The sequence below is a fragment of the Diplotaxodon limnothrissa genome, linkage group LG7, assembly GCF_057381915.1.
Source record: "Diplotaxodon limnothrissa isolate DT_005_m linkage group LG7, D_limnothrissa_male_GT1.1, whole genome shotgun sequence".
NCBI classification, from domain to species: domain Eukaryota; kingdom Metazoa; phylum Chordata; class Actinopteri; order Cichliformes; family Cichlidae; genus Diplotaxodon; species Diplotaxodon limnothrissa.
Window position 1 is genome coordinate 18,973,077 of NC_140602.1, and position 19,509 is coordinate 18,992,585.

Here is a 19,509-nt window from a genome sequence, read left to right on the forward strand (position 1 = left end):
CACATACTTCTGACACTCCTGACTTCCACACCTCCTCTCTTAGCACCCTATCATATTCTTTCTTGTCTAGATCCACAAAAGTCACAGTGCAGCTCCTTCTGACCTTCTCTATACTTCTCCATCAGCACTCTCAAAGAAAACATTGGATCTGTAGTGCCCTTTCCCGGCATAAAAATCTATGCTGCTGTTCACTGATCCTCACCTCTTTTCTTAACCTAGCTTCAGCGGCTCTGTCCCATATCTTCATGGCTCATCAACTTCATTTCTCTGTAGTTACTACAGCATCACCCTTGCTTTTGAAAATCAGTGCTAGTGATCTTCTTCTCTATTTCTCAGGCATCCTCTCACCACTCTCAACGACTGTGTTAAACAATCTGGTTAAAAATCCATTCCACTGTATTTTTTCTCAAAAAGTAAAAAATATTCAGAATGTAATTTTCAGAGACAGTCTTGGATGAATAACATGGTTACTAACAAAACGTTATTGATGAGATGCTAAATCTAGTTAGAAAATAACAAAGAATCTAAAACCATGCTACTCACCCACAGAGGCTTCATTGTTAAGCAAACTATGACAGTACTATACCAAAACACTAAAATACAGACAATTTTATTATTGACCATAACCGACAGTTTTTTCCCTACAGATCCTGAAAGAAATGCCCGAATTTTCATAACGCAGGTCAGTATAACTACCAGATTAATAAAAGATTACATTTTTGCACACAAGAGAACAGTTATGAACCCCAGAAGGTCATTTATAATGCCAGAGTGGACAGATTGATTTTGCCATTTTGCATTGCAAACTCAATGGCAGTCAAAACTGACAAAGGAAAGAGACAGTGATTCATCAATGCTAAATGCAGCTGTTGCAGTAAATGGCAAATCCCAAAGATCCTGGAGATGCACTAAAACATATTATCAGTAACTTGCTAAACAAAATTCTCTAGGCTGCAATTACACACTGTGAAACTGAACAATAAAATGAAAAACACCATGTCATTACCTAAAGTGCTGGTTCAAAAACAACTTTCTTTTTTTTTTTTACCAGACTTGAAGATGAAAGGTTAGGCAAACTTAATTATAAAATCTTTCTTTTTTGGACCATGATAATCCATAACAAATTTAATGAAAATTCCCTGAAACTGTCACAGACAAACAGACACACTGACCAACCATGCTTGCCATCTTTAAGCCGGACTGCAAGCAGGACAAATGCAAGCACAAAAGCACTGGCAAAAATCCCGCAAATGCATTAAGCACAGCAGAGTCATTTATTTGTGTCTTGCAAATCCCTGAGGATTTCATCCATGGCAAGCTCAGCAACTGGAGTCAAAGGTGCCACGGCGCAGGCAAAGATCCAATCAAATGTGTCGCTTGTGTTCAAGTGGTTTCTTCATGTGTTAGACTATATGTATTTACACCTGTATGCACAGCAGGCGGCCTATAAATAAGATCCTTATTCACCTACTAGGAAGCTGTCTTCTTCTTTTAGGTTTACTACTGTCAAAATTAGAAGGTTATGTTTAACAAAGGTAAACTAAGCTGGGTAAGACCCTACATTGCACCGCTGCATTTCAAATTCATCTCAGTCTGCTGCCTTGTTTTTTGATTAAATCAAGCAGCAAGCCTGTTGCAGAGGGCATAAAAGTCACAGCCCAGATGAGGCAATCTCACTTCAAACAAACCAGATATGCTGCTGTGTCTTTGTCAGCAACTCATTTACACATAGACATTAGGGTTAAATGGAAACAGTGAGAAGATTTATCTATGCAAAGTCATCTGCATGAAGTCATCTTAGAAAAAGTGCTGTTTAGTAGCGAAAATATATCAAGCACTTTACAGCCACAAGCCTAAAGCACATTAGGACCTAGTCTTGGTGAGGTTACGCAGGGTAGCAAAGAGGATCGAGATTGGTTGCATGGGAGATGGGAGGGCATGACTCAAGAGACTAGTGTGTGCCCTACAGGCTCCTCTTTAGTGGATGGCCCATTGTGGTTGACTGTACAGATCGATAGATCGGGTCAATAGATCATTAAGCAATCCCTATGCTCCTGAAATAACACAGGGATCAGAGTGGAGATAAGAGGCTGGATCAATGCTGGATGCACGGAAAGATGGAGCAGCGTGTGGAGCCTGGAACATGGATGGACCATGTTGCAGTAGGGAACCTGCTGGATGTGCCATGTGCATCAATGGAAGTGGATGGTACAGCTCAATCATAAATTTAAAAAAAAAAATAACTTATAACATGCTGTCTCAGGCAATGCAGATAGTTTTCTTTCCAGCCCAGCAGAAGAGATTAATTGTGGTGTTAAAAGTTTTCATGAGCCCTGGTTTGGACAGGAATACTATTAGAGAGGCGTGGGTAATGAAATGTTTCCCTCTTCTCTTGTAATAAGAGTTGTTGTTGTTCCAGACAGCATTTAGGCCAATGGCAAATTAATGGGCTTTTGTAATACACAATGAAAAGCTGCAGGAAATTATAAGACCATCACCAAGAGTCAAAGTTTCTTTTCTAATATTAAAATTATTTACTCTGGGTAGCTGTAATTAATTAATTAACAGTGGGAAGAAAATACTACTTATGCAACTTCTTGTGAATGTTGATTAGACTATGTTTTTACAGTGGAAATAAACAATAATTTCTATATGAAGCGTACCATAGCTCCAGTTTGACTACAGTCTATGAGTCGGGGTGAAAACACAATCCTCACTAACTAAAGTCTATCTTTAGTAGTTCCCGTCCTTATGAGAGCTGACAAATGTTAATGAGTTATCAGGTTCCTTTTCTGTTCCTTCAGTTGTCACACAGTGTGCTGAGCTGATTAAACCTAGTAACAACGATTGCACCTATATGCACAGTATATCAATGCAGAGATGAGCTAAATTATTTGTCCAGATGGAGGTTAATCAAAAACTGAGCAGGCAGTTTGTGCAGTAATAATTAGTAAGGTGGAAGTAATATCAATGTACCATTAAATCCACTCCAGGAAATCAAATCAGCTCCCAAAAAGGATACAAGTCCCGCCTGAATTTAAGTCAGAAAATATTTTTTGTCTTTTGTGATATTTGTGAACCAGGACAAGGGGAGTGTCTGCCAGCGTTTGGCGACTTCTGTGTCTGTGGAGGATGGCTACCTGGGAGAAGCTCCTCTACCAAACAGAGCAGCCAGGAGGATTTGGCAGTAACAAATGGATTGAGGCTTTAGGCAGGCAAATGGGAAAGCACAGCTGGATAGAAATCACAAAGGCTAATCCTTTCCTACTATGTCTAGCGTTGAGTTTATTGCCTTTTTAAAATTCACTAATACAGATTATTCTGTCTGTTTAACTCATTAACATCAGTAGCTATCTGGCAAACCGATTTAACGACGTACATTATTCCTAACGCCTCTAGGCGTAAGCTGTGTGGATCTAGCTTTAAAAGATGCTTTCTATCAGATAAAGATGTAATTATACAAAACAACATTGCACTGACTGAATGCCATCATAAAGTACTTAAATCGGATAGCAGCCTGTACTAATGCCTTTCTATACGGCAAATATCAGTGTAAGCTCATTCTTATGGCTGAGACCCATTCATAATCTAAGAGCTTCATTTAAAAGGTCAACACCTGGTGTTTATCGAATTCTGCCTTTAAAAAAAAAGAAAAAAAATGTTTCGGTCTTAGCAGCATCAAATTTCTTCAAAGATGATTTTGTAATATATCAGCATGTTTATTTAAAATGAAAGCAGAGAAGATCTGTGGCTTTGATCATTCAGTCTCATTATCTGTAAGCAAGACTAGTATTAAAATATATAGGGCAGGGGGTAAATCCAGGGACTGGTGTTTCCTGTCTCCTGCCTGATGCTGCCGTGGGCTCTTCCTGTCTGGGTGTCGAGGCCAGGACTGCCTGCTGGGAACCTTAGTAGCTCTGTGCAGAAGAGAGGGAGGGAAGAGAAAGAGTGGCACACAGCAGCACACACGCACACACAGACACATAAGCTCCACCCTAAAGAGGAACAGCATGCCAGCCCCGGTGGACATCTGTTTTCACAGGTGTGCTCACCCAATGTGATTAAGATTGGCGCTACACACCCACCAAGCAATGCTGCGCTGGTGCGCCAACACTGTGGGTGCTGGGGCATTAGCGTGAGACGCAAGGAACAGTTGTGTTGTTTAGGGGCAGATGGAAATGATGATGAGAGTTTAAAGAGGAGGAAGCAAGTGAAGGAGAAAACGAGAGGTATGGAGGAGGCAAGTTATGCGAGAAAGTTCATAAGGCTCATTTACTGCAAACAACTGTTTACAGACACTTCACTCAGGAAGACTGGTATTATTTGGAGAACATGCAGATTATCCTCTGCTGTTTGATACTCAAAAGAAAATGGAGAAATCACGTGAAAAGACTGGAGTAAGCCACACATGGGAATAGTATTTTTTTTTTTTTTTTTTTTTAAATACCAGTACAATCCAAAATGTTCTTAGAGGGAAAATCCATTCATCTCAAGAAAAGTCCATAGGATATAGGTGGGCAGCAGTTTTGGCAGAACCAACACAGCTGGTATGCAATCGTACAATGCACCTGCTCCCATGGCAACCAGAAGAGGGATTGCTTTCCCTTACACCAGCAGGCCACTTCATGCTTTAATGTAAAGCGACAACTTGCCGGAATTAATTTGTGTGTTGTCGGGAAAAAAATGAGGTCCCCCAAACAGATTTAATTCAGAAAAATGGGGGGGGAAAGCAATTTTCCTTATTTATGCGCCCCCATCCACTGCCACACCACTGCTGCCACCCCATAATTCTCCAGTGGTTTTTGAGAACTTTCAGCCATTTCAAGTGATCTCACTCCTGGAGTAGTACGAGGCAGCAACAAGAAAATCTTTAATGAACGAGAAAGCAATTCCATTTCACAGCAGCAAGAAACCAAGGAGGAGGAGGAGGGGTGGGAGAGTCAGTCACTAGCTCCTAAAGAGAAATAGAAGCCTTGGATAAAAGCTGCTCACCCCAAGATATCTATGAAAAAAAAAAAAGAGGAGGAAGAGCAGACAGACGACAGACTTAACACCAAATCATCCTGCTGTACGATTCAGAAGCTTACCTAATGCTGACAAGTGACAAGAAGAGTGCTATGCTGCATGTAGCTTATTAGCATTTGTGAATTTCACTTTGCTTGAGCTCCTGAACTTTTTACACTTCTATCTGTAACTAACAGAGCAAAACTATCTGTACAGCAGCAAACACGGAATAAATAATAACTAAGTGAATACTTATATGTCGTGTTCACAGCGGGTATCAACAGTTTTGAGCCTCGTTTTCAATACAAGTTGGTGATTTAGCAAAGATATAGTGTAAAACTGATACATGTGCACATATGTGAGTCAGTATGCAGAGTAAATGTTGCTTGATGTGATATCAAGCTGCAAAAAACATATTTCATTAGTTAGTCTGAGATATTTATGATAAGCCCTGATCACACAGCCAAGGTCTCGTCCCGATTCCATTATCCATCCAAATGTGTGCACTCCTCCCCTCCTCGTTTCCAACCCTCCCATCAAGGAAGAAATGGCAGGCATCGCTCCCACAACTATGCCCGGCTCCAATCTGCTCTCGCTTCCCATCTCCTGGCGAGCATATCTCAGTGTGGGGTATGACTTCTCTCAAAAGCTAGATGTGAGAAATGTATATATTTGTAAGTGCTAATACTAAGCGGCACAGAATGTTGGGCCAGCACCAGACAGATGGTTCTGAGAAAGGCAGAAGATCAGAGAGATGCTCCCTCCCACCCTCGCTGTCCCCATTCCTCTATTTCTCAGAGAGAAGTCACTATCACAGCGCTGCATGGCACCGAGGAGCTTCAGTGTACAAAAGCGGCCTTAATTCCCCCAATGTTGGAATCGGCTCACTCTAACAAGGGTATCAAAGAACTTCATCAATGAAAGGATATTTAAAACTCAGCTCTCAAAAGCCTATCAACCCATGGGTGGAATACTATTGGGAGAGTTATTGGGGTGTAGGACAAATGGAGAGGCACACGATGTAAAAAATAAAACAACACAGAAAATAAAGAGGAATATAAATGATTTTATAGTCTCTTGTATTTGTAGAAGGATTACTAATGACATGGAAATTCTCGTATGTATCTGGTTTAAAGGCACAATTAGCCTTGCCCAGTATGTCCTTCACAAAGCACTGCCAAGGCAGATTAATTGATACAATCAGAGGCCAAGTGAGCTTAATTTACAAAGCCAGAAATCTCAGGAGCAAAAGTTATAAAGCAGCGAACAAAAGAATTGACTGTAAATGCACTGTCTGTGTGTCCATGTAGGAGGGGTTGTTTCACTTTTGCAACAGGAGGGATGTCAAGTCTTTATTTCTGTTGTACATTTGGCTCGCTATGACACCTCATAGGAGGCCAGGGTAAAATAAAGTGCAGAGCTTAACAGCTCTGGCACACCAGGGGAGACACGGCTACTCAGGAACTATAACGCAGACACACAAACAAATGGATTCACTTTCACGCATACAGACAGTAAGTCTCACAGATAAATTCAAAATCTCAAGACAAACTGAAAAATCCTCTTCTTTTGATTGAATGAGGATGGCAGTCTGTGTGGGCTACGTTAGCCATGCTTTCAAAACCCTAAATGGCTCAGACACATGTACAATAACAGAATGGCTGGCCCACTGCTTCTGTCTTTAACTATATCTTTCTATCTGAAACTCACAAGCGGAATTTGCGACAAATCACCCAAAGTGCAAAGAGCTCAGTTGGGGTGAAGTCAGCATCAGCAGGACTGCTTCCACGCAAAAAAAACATGTTGCTTGGTCTGGGAGGACGTTCATGCAGAAGCTGCCAATCAATCAATGGGATTTTTATTGTTCAGAAGGGATATAAAGCTCTCTTTGTCTGTCCATACTCTTCTGACCTTTATTGGGCCAATGAAGAAGGCAAACGCCACCAAGCCATCAGGGAAATGGAGTATCTGTTTTGCTCTTAACACACTGCTCACAGATTGCAGAGCTGGCATGGTGTAGCGGACACAGACTGTGTGCCGACCTGGGCGTGTTCCGCCCTACGCGACCTTGGTACATATGACTATGCCAACGTGCCAATGAGCGCTCCCACACTGTCCTCATCTTTAAAAAAGAAAAGAAAAAAAAAAAAACCTTCTCCCTGAGGCAAGGCTGGAGCTTGGGCTTGAGACACAGAGTTCATTAACAGATAAACAGCGGAAGTGTGGGGGAAAAAGAGAGCAAGAGATGGGAATAAATGAGAAAATGACAACGGACGGAAGATATGGAGAGAGCTTGGCAGCCGTCCATGAAAACGACAGCTGGCAGCGACATCCTTCACAAACCTGGCGATGCAAGCGGTGTGATGGAAGCAACCTCCAGAGTCATAGAAAAAGGAAGAGAGGAAGAAGGAGAGAGATTTGGGGGAGCGGGAGGGGGGACTGTGGCAGTAAATATCATGCTTTTCGTCTCCAGACTCCTGTGCTAATTAACACAGTTCCACATACAAGGCCCCCCCCCCGTTTGCCTCGCAGCCTGAGCTCAGTCTTGAGCACTGACACAGAGGGCTGGCAAAGGCCTATGTTAAGTTGCATTTCCACAGCGTGGTGGAGGTTCTACTTTTGGTGCAAGGTACTTACCTATATTTCATTCTCCTAATCAAACATATGAGACTTTCAAGGTGGTCATCACAGTCGAGGACATCAAGTTATTGCATTAGTTGGTGCTTTAACAGCTCTCAAACTGACACTGAAACTGCAATATGATTCCTAACTGTTTTGTGGTGTGGTTCCTTCTTTAAGTCATGCAATGAGATGGAGGTTTTTTAAAAGTACAAAAACACAATGCATGAAAGTAAAGAAAGAAAATCCAAAGCATTTGTGTGACAGACACATGAGTAGGAATATATGACAGCCATGGCAGATAAATGGACAAAAATCGTAATTGCTGTTTCTTACTCATAACCTGAAAATTACGAGTATATACCAAAACCAGTTAAATCAATTAAAGGCAGAGTGAGTAATATACTGCCACTAGATGTCAGTAGATTGCAGTCACTTGCGTTCTTTTTTTAAATCTCTTCCAATTTAAGTGCATAATCCTAGCTAAAGTGTCTACTGTGTAACTCTGGCCGCCTTTCATCTGTAATGGGTGTGGGGTGTTGGCCCACTGAAGATAACATCTATTACCTCTGACGAGCCTGTAAAACCTTATGAGAGAAGTCTCATACATGATGATGACTCAGTGACTCAGCCCAATTATGTCCAATAACAGTGATACTAAGGCAGACCTTCCCAAAGTGTGGGGCAGAGCCATGGCAGGGGGGGGCGGGATGAAAAGGGTGAAAAAAAACCCCAAAAAACCGCTTGGACACTGCTAGCACGGGCGCCTACAGAAACACAAAGCAGGAGATGAAGCATAGCTGAATATGTTTCCAAACCAACTTCATTCTAAGCCAAAGACTAGAAAATATGGTGAAGCATATCTTCCCTTTGGCTTCACCTGCACGAGTGCCAAGGTAGGTCTCCCCTACAGAACTGGTTTTCCCTTTGTCGGGAGCAGCACTGGGCTGTTTAAATCACGGACAAACAGTATCCCACATTCGTGATTTTTAGTTCACAAACACTTCTTGTAATGACTAACTACTGCTGACATTTTGGAGATATACATACTATACTATATACAGTAAAGTTACAGCGGGATACAAATGATATCAGGCTGATCCTGCCACGATTTGTTCCCCCGGTTCAAATCACGGACAAACAGTATCCCACAGCTGTTTATGTTTTTAAACCTATTTTGCACAGAGAGGCATTTTTTGAAAAATGTATTGATAGCAATGTTGAATATTATTACACAGGAAAAAAAACAACAACAACTACACGTAAAATAATCACATCGTGACGCCTCTGCCTTTGTAAATGGGGGGACAGTAACTGCGTGTGTATGTAAGCGTGTAAAACCTGCAGATAGTCAGATTAACAGTATTTTGTCTCTATCTGCCATTCTGCAATTCATCTCATGTAAACAATAACGTGGCACACAGCGTGACGTGAAAAAAGGTACATACCTTTGAGGTTGTGTGACAAACTCTGTATTCCTCGTCCACAGGTAAACGCAAAAAAGGAGTTTTAAAAAAATCTCAGTTTTCGGTGATTCAAAACGCCGTTTACGTGTGGACGAAACAGCTGCATTTTCAAAAATACCCGTGTAGGTGTTTTACGCTACGTAAAAGACTTAGTAGTTTATTTTATTACTACCTGTCATTTATTGCAGATTACTTGTATTTGCTTAATTGTTCACTAAATATTTGAGGTGTGAAATAAACCACAATGGAGCAAAATATGTGTGTGTGGTTGGAGGATGTGTGTGTGCGTGCGTGTGCGGGGCGCGAACATTTTTCTTGTAAAACAAAGGGGGGCCCAGCAAAAAAAAAGTTTGGGAACCACTGTACTAAGGTGAGCTGTCGAAAATATCCTGAACTTTTCTGTCAGTAGTCATTTCTGTTTTGGCTACGTTTACCTGTTTTTAGCTTCTGTTAGCTGCTGTTAGCCGCCGTTAGTGAAATTTTCTTTCAAACAGATCTAGCATTGTTGGACTGCACCAAGCAAAAAAACTTCTTCTCATCTTATGATGTCAGAATAAAATCAAACTGTTTATCAGAGGGAAAGTGTGATTTTTAGGACACTTCGGTCCAACATTAGCTAGCGTACTGCTAGCTAATAACAAGCTGTTGTTGCCATTTAGCCGACTCGTGAGCTGTCCAAAGACAGGAGGGTCAAAGGGCTAATTTGCTGGATTAAGTAACTGTGACAGTATGTGAAATAAATAGGCATGTTTGTGTATGTTTTTGTGTGTTACAGCCCCAACTTCTATTCAGGAGAGGAGGAGTGAGGAGAGAAAGGAGGGAGGTGGAAATGAGGGAGGAGAGAGTGCAGTGATCTTTAAATTAAAAGGAACTTCTATTGCATAATGTATATGTGGTTGGTCTCTAGCGACATACATAAAATGCAATTATGTATCTTGGCCACTATATTCATGATGTTGAGGGAATACAGCATCTTTCAAAACCTGGTGCTCACTAATCCATTTGTGGATTAGTTCTAAATTTGCAAGACTGCTGGAAGACATAATTACACACTAATCAATTTATATTTATGAATACAACATTCCCTTGTCTATTAAATAACTTAAAATTTTACGTACTTTACCTTTAATGAGTAGAGTCCAGTTCAGCTGCACTATGCACTGGAAATGAGGCTTCAGTGTGTAAAAAGAAGTGCTGAGGGATTTTGAGAGAGGAAAATAAATAAAAAGGTGAGACAAGGTCTGGTGGCCTTGTCTGAAGGTGAGCTGGATCCCCTGCCAGCCTGCAGCCCGACTCTTCTGGCAGAAAGGGAGGGGGGGACAAAGACAAATGAGGTAGAGTGTGGGGATGCTGATCAACAACCGACTCACTCACCGGCCGTCGCTCACCACATCCAGAGGGAGCAAGTGAGAGAGAGCGACGGAGAGACAGAGAGAAGTGAGGAGGCCAATGAGCCGGCACTGGTCCAGTCACAACACCATAGACACAAATCCTGGTTCTGTACCATTAGCTCCAGACTGTCATAAATCAGACAAAGCCAGCCAGCAGGACCAGAGAGAAGGCCAAACAGAGAAGTCAAAAAGCCACAGCCACACAGGACTGATCAGACAACAAAGGAGGGGAACAAACAGCAACCTTTGGACAGAGGAAGCATTTATAACACCACAAGACAGAAGAAAGGCTCCATACACATAATAGAAGCACTGGTATTGAACCTGGCTTTGTTACTGCAGCCTGAAATGCATCCACAGTGCTATTTACAGTAATATTTATATTACAAAAAGTCACTCACAGTCAGTGCCAAGCCAGGTTTTTTTTTAAATCTACTCTTTCATTAGAAATTTTCTTATGTTAATCAGGCTATGGTTATGCATCTTTGCTATAAATCTTTATTAAATGTCTAACCCCTGTAGAGGGGTTAAAGAAAATGAGGATAAAGAGTTGGGGGACAACATACGATAAAGATACATAGCTGCAACTAAAGTGGGACTAGCGCCTAAATTCACCATGAATCTGCCTTCTCTCAGGAATGCTTGTATTAACATGAGACACTAATGCATTTAAAGGTTTCAGATCATTTGGTAAATAAACAAGGAGTGAGCTGTACTGGCCAAGGTCAAAGTACCAGCATAATACACAGTCAGTGTCTATCATAAGTTACTGAAAACAAACAGAACCATAGAGCTTCTGCTTTTACATGTCATAAAAGCCTCCATTAATATTCATGATCCAAATTGTATAGTACACTTGATATTTAGTCATTAGGATTTTGTCACTGGAAATTGAGGTGCTCATTTAGAGCATGTGGGTTAGTGTTTTCATTTGGTAATGCCATTACTGGAGCAAAAGCTTCATTAGTATTTCTGCTTGTAATAACCTCGACAAGGGATTTCCTAACCCAGTTTTTCAACCACACCCATCCCAGGCACGCTGCCTTGGCATGCACCCTACTGGCAGACAAACAACACATCTGCCTTCCTGCTCGGAAACTTGCGCATACATATTGTATGAATCAACAGAAAAAATATGCGCTTTTTGTTTTGCTTGTGCATGTGGGTGAAATATGGACTGGGGTATAATATAGTGTGTGTGCAAAATTTCAATTTTTTGATTCCATGTAAGACTGTGTGTAGGAAGTGATGATCCAGATTGGCAAAAAAAAAAAAAAAAAAAAAAATGGCAGCAGAGAGCAACTCTTGGTTTTGCTGTAAGTTTTTGGTGAGCGTGTGCCAATCCCACCTCACACAGCAGTGCACCACGGGGGGGCTGAACACTTTCTACAGTTGGATCCAATTAATTTCATCTCCACACGCCACCCATTTCGACATGCTAGGAGCATAAGAAGAGGAAGTGGAGGGTTGAAGGGAGTGGAGGTGTGCAGCGAGGCAAGTGGGAAATAACCGAGAAAAGGGAAGTGGAAGGATGGGCCAAGGTTGGGGAAACTTAGAATTCCCTGTATCTTCCGTTGAGTTTCTGCACAGGCAGACGAAAAATGCAATTACACGTGCCCTTTCAGCCTTTTCAGGCAAGTAGGGTGTGTGGATTTGTGTGTGTGTGTGTGTGTGTGTGTGTGTGTGTGTGTGTGTGTGTGTGTGTGTGGTGGGGTTTGTGCCCTGTGGCCACCAGCACTCCCATTTTCTATGCTAATAGACGCTTGTTCTGCATTCTATCAGGCATTTGGTGGCACAGCTCTGAGTGAGGAGCAGCAGAGGGTGAGTGCAGAGCGGGTGCGTAAGGAGCGGGGAGGGAGAGAGAGTAAGAGGTTGTTGTCGCCTTGTGTCTCCAGAGATAGTAGGAATAATGAAAAAGTCTGCTGGGACTTCAAAGCAAACGGCTGGTCATTTCCTGTGGTGATGGCTGATATGGGGCGTACATGTTCAGGCAACAAGCACACAGACACTTAGTCACACATTCCTGCTAGCAAAACCCTGTCAATGAACACCATCTCCTTTGATGGCATAGTGGAGCCCAAGCGAAAGGAGTGGAGTCTTTGGACAAGGAACAAATTCGAAAAGCTTTCGCACGTTGCTGTCAGAGCCATCTAAATGCTTTAGTCACAGCCTTGGGTCAAAACTTATGCAATGTGGGTGTAATGCCAGTAACCAGCTGCTTTTTTTGTTTGTGTGCGTGTTTGTTTGTTTTTTTAAACAATTTATAACACGTGCAGTGTTTTCAAGTTAAAACAGGCAATATTAAATTAGAAAATAAACTAGCAGTTGTTATAGGGCAGGGAGACATCAAAATCCATTCTCTTGGCAGATCAACCTCTGGGGCTTTGCTAAACAGCCTGTGTAAAAGAAAAAAAACAAAACAAGGTATATCCTTCAACATCTTTGTGTTCTCAATTAACTGGTAGTACTTTGGGTTGTTCGCCTGTTTTACACTCGTTCTGGGTTGACCATTCTCTACGTTGGCAGGTGGAAGCATAAGGTAGCTCAAATGTGACAGAGTGTCTCAAAAATGCAGAGGGAGCTGCGTTACTCCTTTTTTGGTCACTAAAAAGATCGACATGAGGAAAGACGTATGAGCAGAACAGCCAGAGCGGTATGTGAAGGGGAGAGAGCTGATAGTCCAACATGATATGCAAACATAAACAAGCCAGCAGTCACATCTGCCTCATCTGGTTTCTTATCACTGAATCTTTCACTATTATGAAAGCCGGTCTACTGACATACATTCACTCATGGCTGTAAGTCTTATGTGCGAGCAAGATACACCAAAAGAACAAATTGTAGAATTAAATTTTTTTACAAAACAAAACAGACAGACACACACGCACACACACACACACACACACACACACACACACACCTGGTTTCATTCAGGATGCCTGGAATTCTTTGCCTGCTTGGCTCACATTACTTCCTGAGCCCGCATGCTGACTGCTGCATGACAGCAGATAAAATATGCCACTCAGCACAATACCTCATCTGCTCAACATGTAACTGGAAAAACGCAGTTTGATGAGTGATAGAAGTGAAGCTGAATTTACAGGAGAGCTCTGAGAGTGGATGGGTCTCAAGTGGGAGACTCCTGAGAACCCAGGTATTCTAATTTACAGCGTCTCCCCTTTCGTAGACCCTTGACTGCAGTATAGTCAAGGGTCAGTAGTACAGTAGAAGTGAGCTAAAGATGCAATGATACTGTAAAATCTCTCACTCATTCTGAGAAACTGAGTCAGAGAAACAGACCAGAGACACACAGTGCAACGTGAGGAGCCAAAGAACCTTGATCTTATAAAAGTTATTAAATTTGTATTGTTTCATAAACAGACCAAAACCACAGGAGGGGGACGACGACTGAACAATACTAAAGTTTAAGAAAAAAGAAAGAAATCTTTATTGTTTTATTTTCTTTTGAGAACCCACAAAACAGAATGAGATGATTTCTGTTGCAAAGTAAAAACTATAAACCTTGGGATCAGTTTGCTCTACACACCATAATTCCTAAACGTCACCTTTCCTTTACATTTCCGAACGCACCCCTTCCAATTCCCCCATCCTATTCTCTTATCTCCCAGGTTTGACAGAGTGATGTCTTCAGCCAAAATCACCTTGTCTACTCCGGTTCCCCAGGAGATGAAGTGCCAGCGATGTAGACGATTCAATCAAGAGAAGTGAAAGAGCAGATCACAGACAATACGCCGCGGCCCCATTACCCCCAGTCCTCAGTTACCAGTAGCGACGCTTAGCTCAGGCCCCCACCTAATGGGCCATAATATCATTTTGCGCCATGTACCAGCTCTTTATACTAGCTCTAAACATAACTCTGTCGCCAGGGCACAATAAAAACAGATATATTTCTTTATTACTCCTCGCGAAGCATATCACCAGATCTGAGCTCCCCTACAAAGGAAACTAATATCTACAGGAACCCGCTCTTTTCCTTGGCTCATTTAGAGCAGACGCACAGTTGTTATTACATTGAGCTGCACTCTGCCGGCCTCACCTCCCCACGCCATTCACTCAGACTGTAATGGATGTTTTATTATAAAGAAATGAATACAATATCTTCGCCATAAATAGCCTACTTAAAAAGCCATTTTCTCTGCCTTGCAATATGTTTGAATGTCCATCACGCCTCAAGCAATGAGGTGCCACATGTTTAATTCAGACACGACGCAATTTGCGTGTTACTGTATACATGGAAACAGCAGCTCCTCTGCCCTTTGCTCACCCTCACTGCTCTTTTTTTCCCACTCACGCAATAATCACACTCCACCCTTTCTTGCATACAGTCAATGTAAGTCTCCAGCAGGTTCATTCGTTTACAACACGGCAGGGAAAAGGAAATGTCACCTGGGCACCCCCCCTTTTTTTTAAGACATTCACTTTCTTCATCTCATGTAGTACATGCTGTGCTTGTAAGCCTCGAGTCAGATGAACAGAACTTCACTTTAGCAAGGGCAAGTTATTATCTGCTACTAGGAAAAAAACCTACACACAGGGCACGTTGTTGCCATCGCCCTGTACCCTATACATCTCATCGTGTCTGACCAGCCCATACACTGTGAGGATATGACAAGAGATGAGTGAACATTGGGGCACGAACATGTGTGTTTGTGTGTGGCAAGACGAAGCAGGAGAGGGAGTTGGGGAATCCAATCTCTCACACAGAGGAGCAGAGACAGGCGGGCAGATACGTTCCAAGCCTGGTATAACCCCAGCGGTATCCATGAATGAAATGACAGGATTACAGGGGTATTAGAAAACCTGCTGAGATGGTTGATAATGCTGTTTATGGTTGGGCGTCACACCGCTCGAAGGGAAAAGTCAAACTGTTTGACTAATGAAAATATGGACAAGCTCTTCACACATAGTCACCAAACAGCAAACTTAAGGAGGGAGGTCTTCCTCTCCATTAGCACCCATGGTTTGGTGTTGACGAGCATTAATGCAGATACCTGAAAATTTGAGTCTGTGGTATTATTACAGACAGACCTCTTAAAATAGGGACAGAAAACATAGGCCCCACTATCCTTACAACGAGAATGGGATTACTGTTGTGTCAACAGTCCCCAAAGATAATAGTAATTACTGCCCTAGCTACAGCGCCATCAGACTGAGGCAACTTCGCTAGCTGACAGCTTGGTCCTAATTACCAAGAACCACCAATTACGGGCTCCATTTCATTATTTATATAGCACAGCACACCCAACTAAAAGAGACTTCAGTGACTCTGAGCAGTCACATCGCTGGCAGCTGCAGAGGAGCATCCAGAGGATCAGCTGAATCATTCTCTCAGAGTTTTTTTTTCTTCTTCTTTCTTTCTTTTTTTCTAGATAATATACTAGTCAGCGTGCAAACGCAGCATGATTAGTATTGAAAGCTGTGTAAAAATAGAAAATTAAGCCAACAGGGGGCTGCCTTTCCTTCCTTTTTGTCATCCACCGGAAGTAATTTAGCTGCGAAGGAAGTGCATAACCGCCTCTTCTTTTCCTCACTTGCTGCTGCTCGCTTATCTGAACAATTCGAAAAGATTATCCCTTGAGCAATTTAACTACTGAAACAGTTTGCCTGTTGCATCTACATTTATTCCACCGTGAGGTTTGTTTAGTAAAAAAAGAATGTGCTCACCTGATGTTACACAAAAGATGTCTCAAAAAAAGAAAAAAAACCAACATAAAAACAAAATTCTTTATCTGGTGAGTGTATTCAACCATCCACACACACACAGCAAATTTCACAGATGTTTCCCATCATCCTCTGCTGCCAAGCAGCGCCCAGTGATGGCTGAGAGGAGGGGAGCGGGGGCTCAGTGCTGGGGTGTGAAATTCTGCTATTCCTGCTCCAGTGAATTCAGCAGAAACTTGGCAGATCATTGTGGAGATTTGTATGTCTGTGGATTTGACATGAAACTGTTTGAGAGGCTCATCTGGAATCTGTCTCTCAACTTGCCTCCCCTTAAAATGGGCTTGGTTCACAATACCTATATAAAGCCAGACAACCACATTTTGTAATCCTCCAGAGGATACAGATGCAATGATTAGGTCATATACAATCATCTGAAAGATAACAGTCTGTTGCTTAAAAACCTGCCTTTGAGTAAAAGCTCACAATCCTTAAAATAGACAAAGAGCATCTGCAGCATCTATACAGATTTCTGCAACTATATACCTTTGTTATTAAAAAAGAAAAATACTCCCACTCTTGTTGAAATTCAGTATTTTTCACAAAACAAACACAAATAGAAGTTCATAGTCAGCAAGCTGTAAAGAATGTAAAGCTATCGTGTTCCAAGAGAGCAAGTAGTCGCAAAGAAACCGAACAAAAAAAACAAGTAAGTATGTACAAAAGGAATCGGCCGTGGCGATCCAAAGCGCTTAGCATTTAGATGACAGCTGCACAGGGCAGGCCTTGTTTGCAGGGGCTGGAGTGGTGCGGTATATGTGGCCCGGAGGCCGGATCTGGTCCAACTGTGCCCTGGCAAGAAAACGCTCAGCCCAGTCAGCCTCGACAGCTTGGATATTCACAGGAGGCAGTGGAAATGGAGGGCTGCAGTACCATGTTGGAGTTGGGGCGAACTTGCAGGAGGAGGGGCAGGAGTGATGAGTCAGGGAGAAGGTATTTTATATTATTTTTGTACCACAAGGACACGACATTCGCCATTTTCCGTAGAGAAAACCCAACTTAGGCTGGTGATGAGGGGGTATGTTGGCTTCTGGTGATGCCTGGAGCACGTTAGCAGGCTTTTTAAACCATTTTTGCACAGCCTTAAAAGACGTTAGTATACACCTGCAATGCTGTGACTTTTTTTTTGGTAATGAAAATTTTCTAAAGGCTCGACCTGCTCTGTGCTGACCGCATAGGCCTGAAGATTTTTACCCTGCTATGACCTAATCATAGCAGTTGGCTTCAGATTACATGAAACATTGTCATCTGACAAACCACTGTGACAATTTCAATAGATCACAGGCCTTAAAGTTAGGATCATCACTTTGATTTAGCATGACAAATGAATTATTCACTCTCATTTCTGGGGATTCATACTTAAACTCAGAGTCATTTTGAGTATCATAGAAAGGACTTTTGATGTCGGACAGCTTTCTCCTCACTTGATTAACCTGAACCAACTTCAAAAGTGCCACGGCTTGGGTATCGCCATCAGCAATATTCTAAACAAGCGTGGAGCCTTTTTAGAAAACAATATAGCACATTTTACACAGTAAACAAGGAGCAAGTCAAGCATGCAAAACTAAGAGTGCAAAACTACTTTAGTAACGTTCAAAGTATCAAAATTTAATGCAGAAGGGAAAAAAGGGGGGGGGGGGGGGCAGTGACACACAAGGGAGAAAGAAAAAAAAAAAAAACTAAGGGACCCACCCACAACATTGCAAAAGACAACAAAAAAAAAATAGAGAGATTTTTCAAGTGCATCCTAATTCATTCATCCCCCAAGTATGTCTTTGCTCCAGGGTTGTGACAAGGCAAAGCCTCATGGGAGAAATGACTGGCACCTCCTAATCCTTATGGATACCAAAAAGCATGTCATTACCATAACATTCACACCATCTTTTGGGATGTGAGACAAACTGAGTCAACAACAAAGGATCAAAACGAAAAACAGCAAAGAAAAATTAAAAAACAGAAAAGTGTGCCTGTTTAATGTGATCTATTTGGAGTCGCAACTGTAGCACTTTGATGAAAGCCACAGCTCCACCAAACTTCTAATCATTCAGCATAGGCCAAACAACCACCTGGTGTAGCCTATATTTCAAATGAGCCATATTTTGTTTATCTTTAACACCAGCGGGTAGGCTGGCAGGCATGCTGCAAGGGAAATTGGAGCACAAGAATTATGACCTAAGAAGAAGAAAAAAAACAGCTGATTAGGGAGAAGATGAGTGAGAAATGGAGTCATCTGTCACGTTAAGCACTCCACAGATGGACAAGTGTAACACCCTAAGAAACCTGCAAGTCCTGAGGCTTGGTGGCAGCTTTGGGATTTAAAGTAAATCCAGGAACGGTTTCAGAAGAAGTGATGAAATATGCCTCACGAGATCACATGTTCATATTGCTCACCCTTTCATTCACGTCATCAGACGAGTGGTAACAACGGTCCTTTTTCTGTGCTTAAATTAAATGTGAAAACATTTAGTTTTTCCAGCTGTCTACACAAAACTATTGTGAGTGTAGATAATTACTGGGGAGCTTCATTTAATGAAGCCTCGGAGCAGATCTAATCACTTGCGTTCTTTAATAAACAAGAATGGAAACCTACTGGTGTGCAAATAAAGATTTGACAGACTAGAACTTCTCCCAACTAGTAGGCTAAGACTTGACTTATAATTGGACCATTGTTTCCTGACACAAACCATTTACTCGTCAGCAATGTTCCGCTTCTATAAGCACGACAAGAAAGAAAAGATGTTTTCAATGGTGTACTGTGGCTAAGCACTGCCTGCATATCTCCCAGGTGAGATGGACAATTGCCTGCTGGGTAGCAGAGTCGTTGCCTTAGTGCCTTCTCTGTGTCCTGTACCTCCTGTCTGCTCAGACTTTACCATTGACCTCACTACCACTTCCTACCTCTGCTATTCTACCTCTGCTATTGACAGCCAAACAACCGGGAGTCAGGAAGGCCTTAACGAAGAGAAGTAGGAGGTTCAACTAATTAGAAATACCTCCATTCCATTACTTCATCCCCTCCTGTTCACTCAGAACACTGAGCTAAAGCTTGGCCAGAGCTGGGCCTGGAGGATTGTTTTTTCTTTTTTCTTTCTTCAGGCTGCTAGCCAATGGGGGACCGTGGTAATTGCCTAAATCCCACTGTGGCAAATGAGGACAGAGTGTGAGGGTCACGCAAGCCAAGAAAATGCTGGGATAAAGTGTGGGAATGAAAGTCTAGTAATAATAATAATAATCTTTTTAAAAAATACAGAGGCATAGGACACAGAGACAGAAACTTCAATCTTTATCTA

At 42.1% G+C, this 19,509-nt stretch overlaps 1 protein-coding gene across 1 annotated transcript in view; it reads right to left on the minus strand.

The window, feature by feature from the left end:
* plxnb2b (plexin b2b) overlaps nt 1–19,509 on the minus strand; it is a 157,411-nt gene that overhangs the window by 105,998 nt on the left and 31,904 nt on the right. The window lies entirely within an intron of this gene.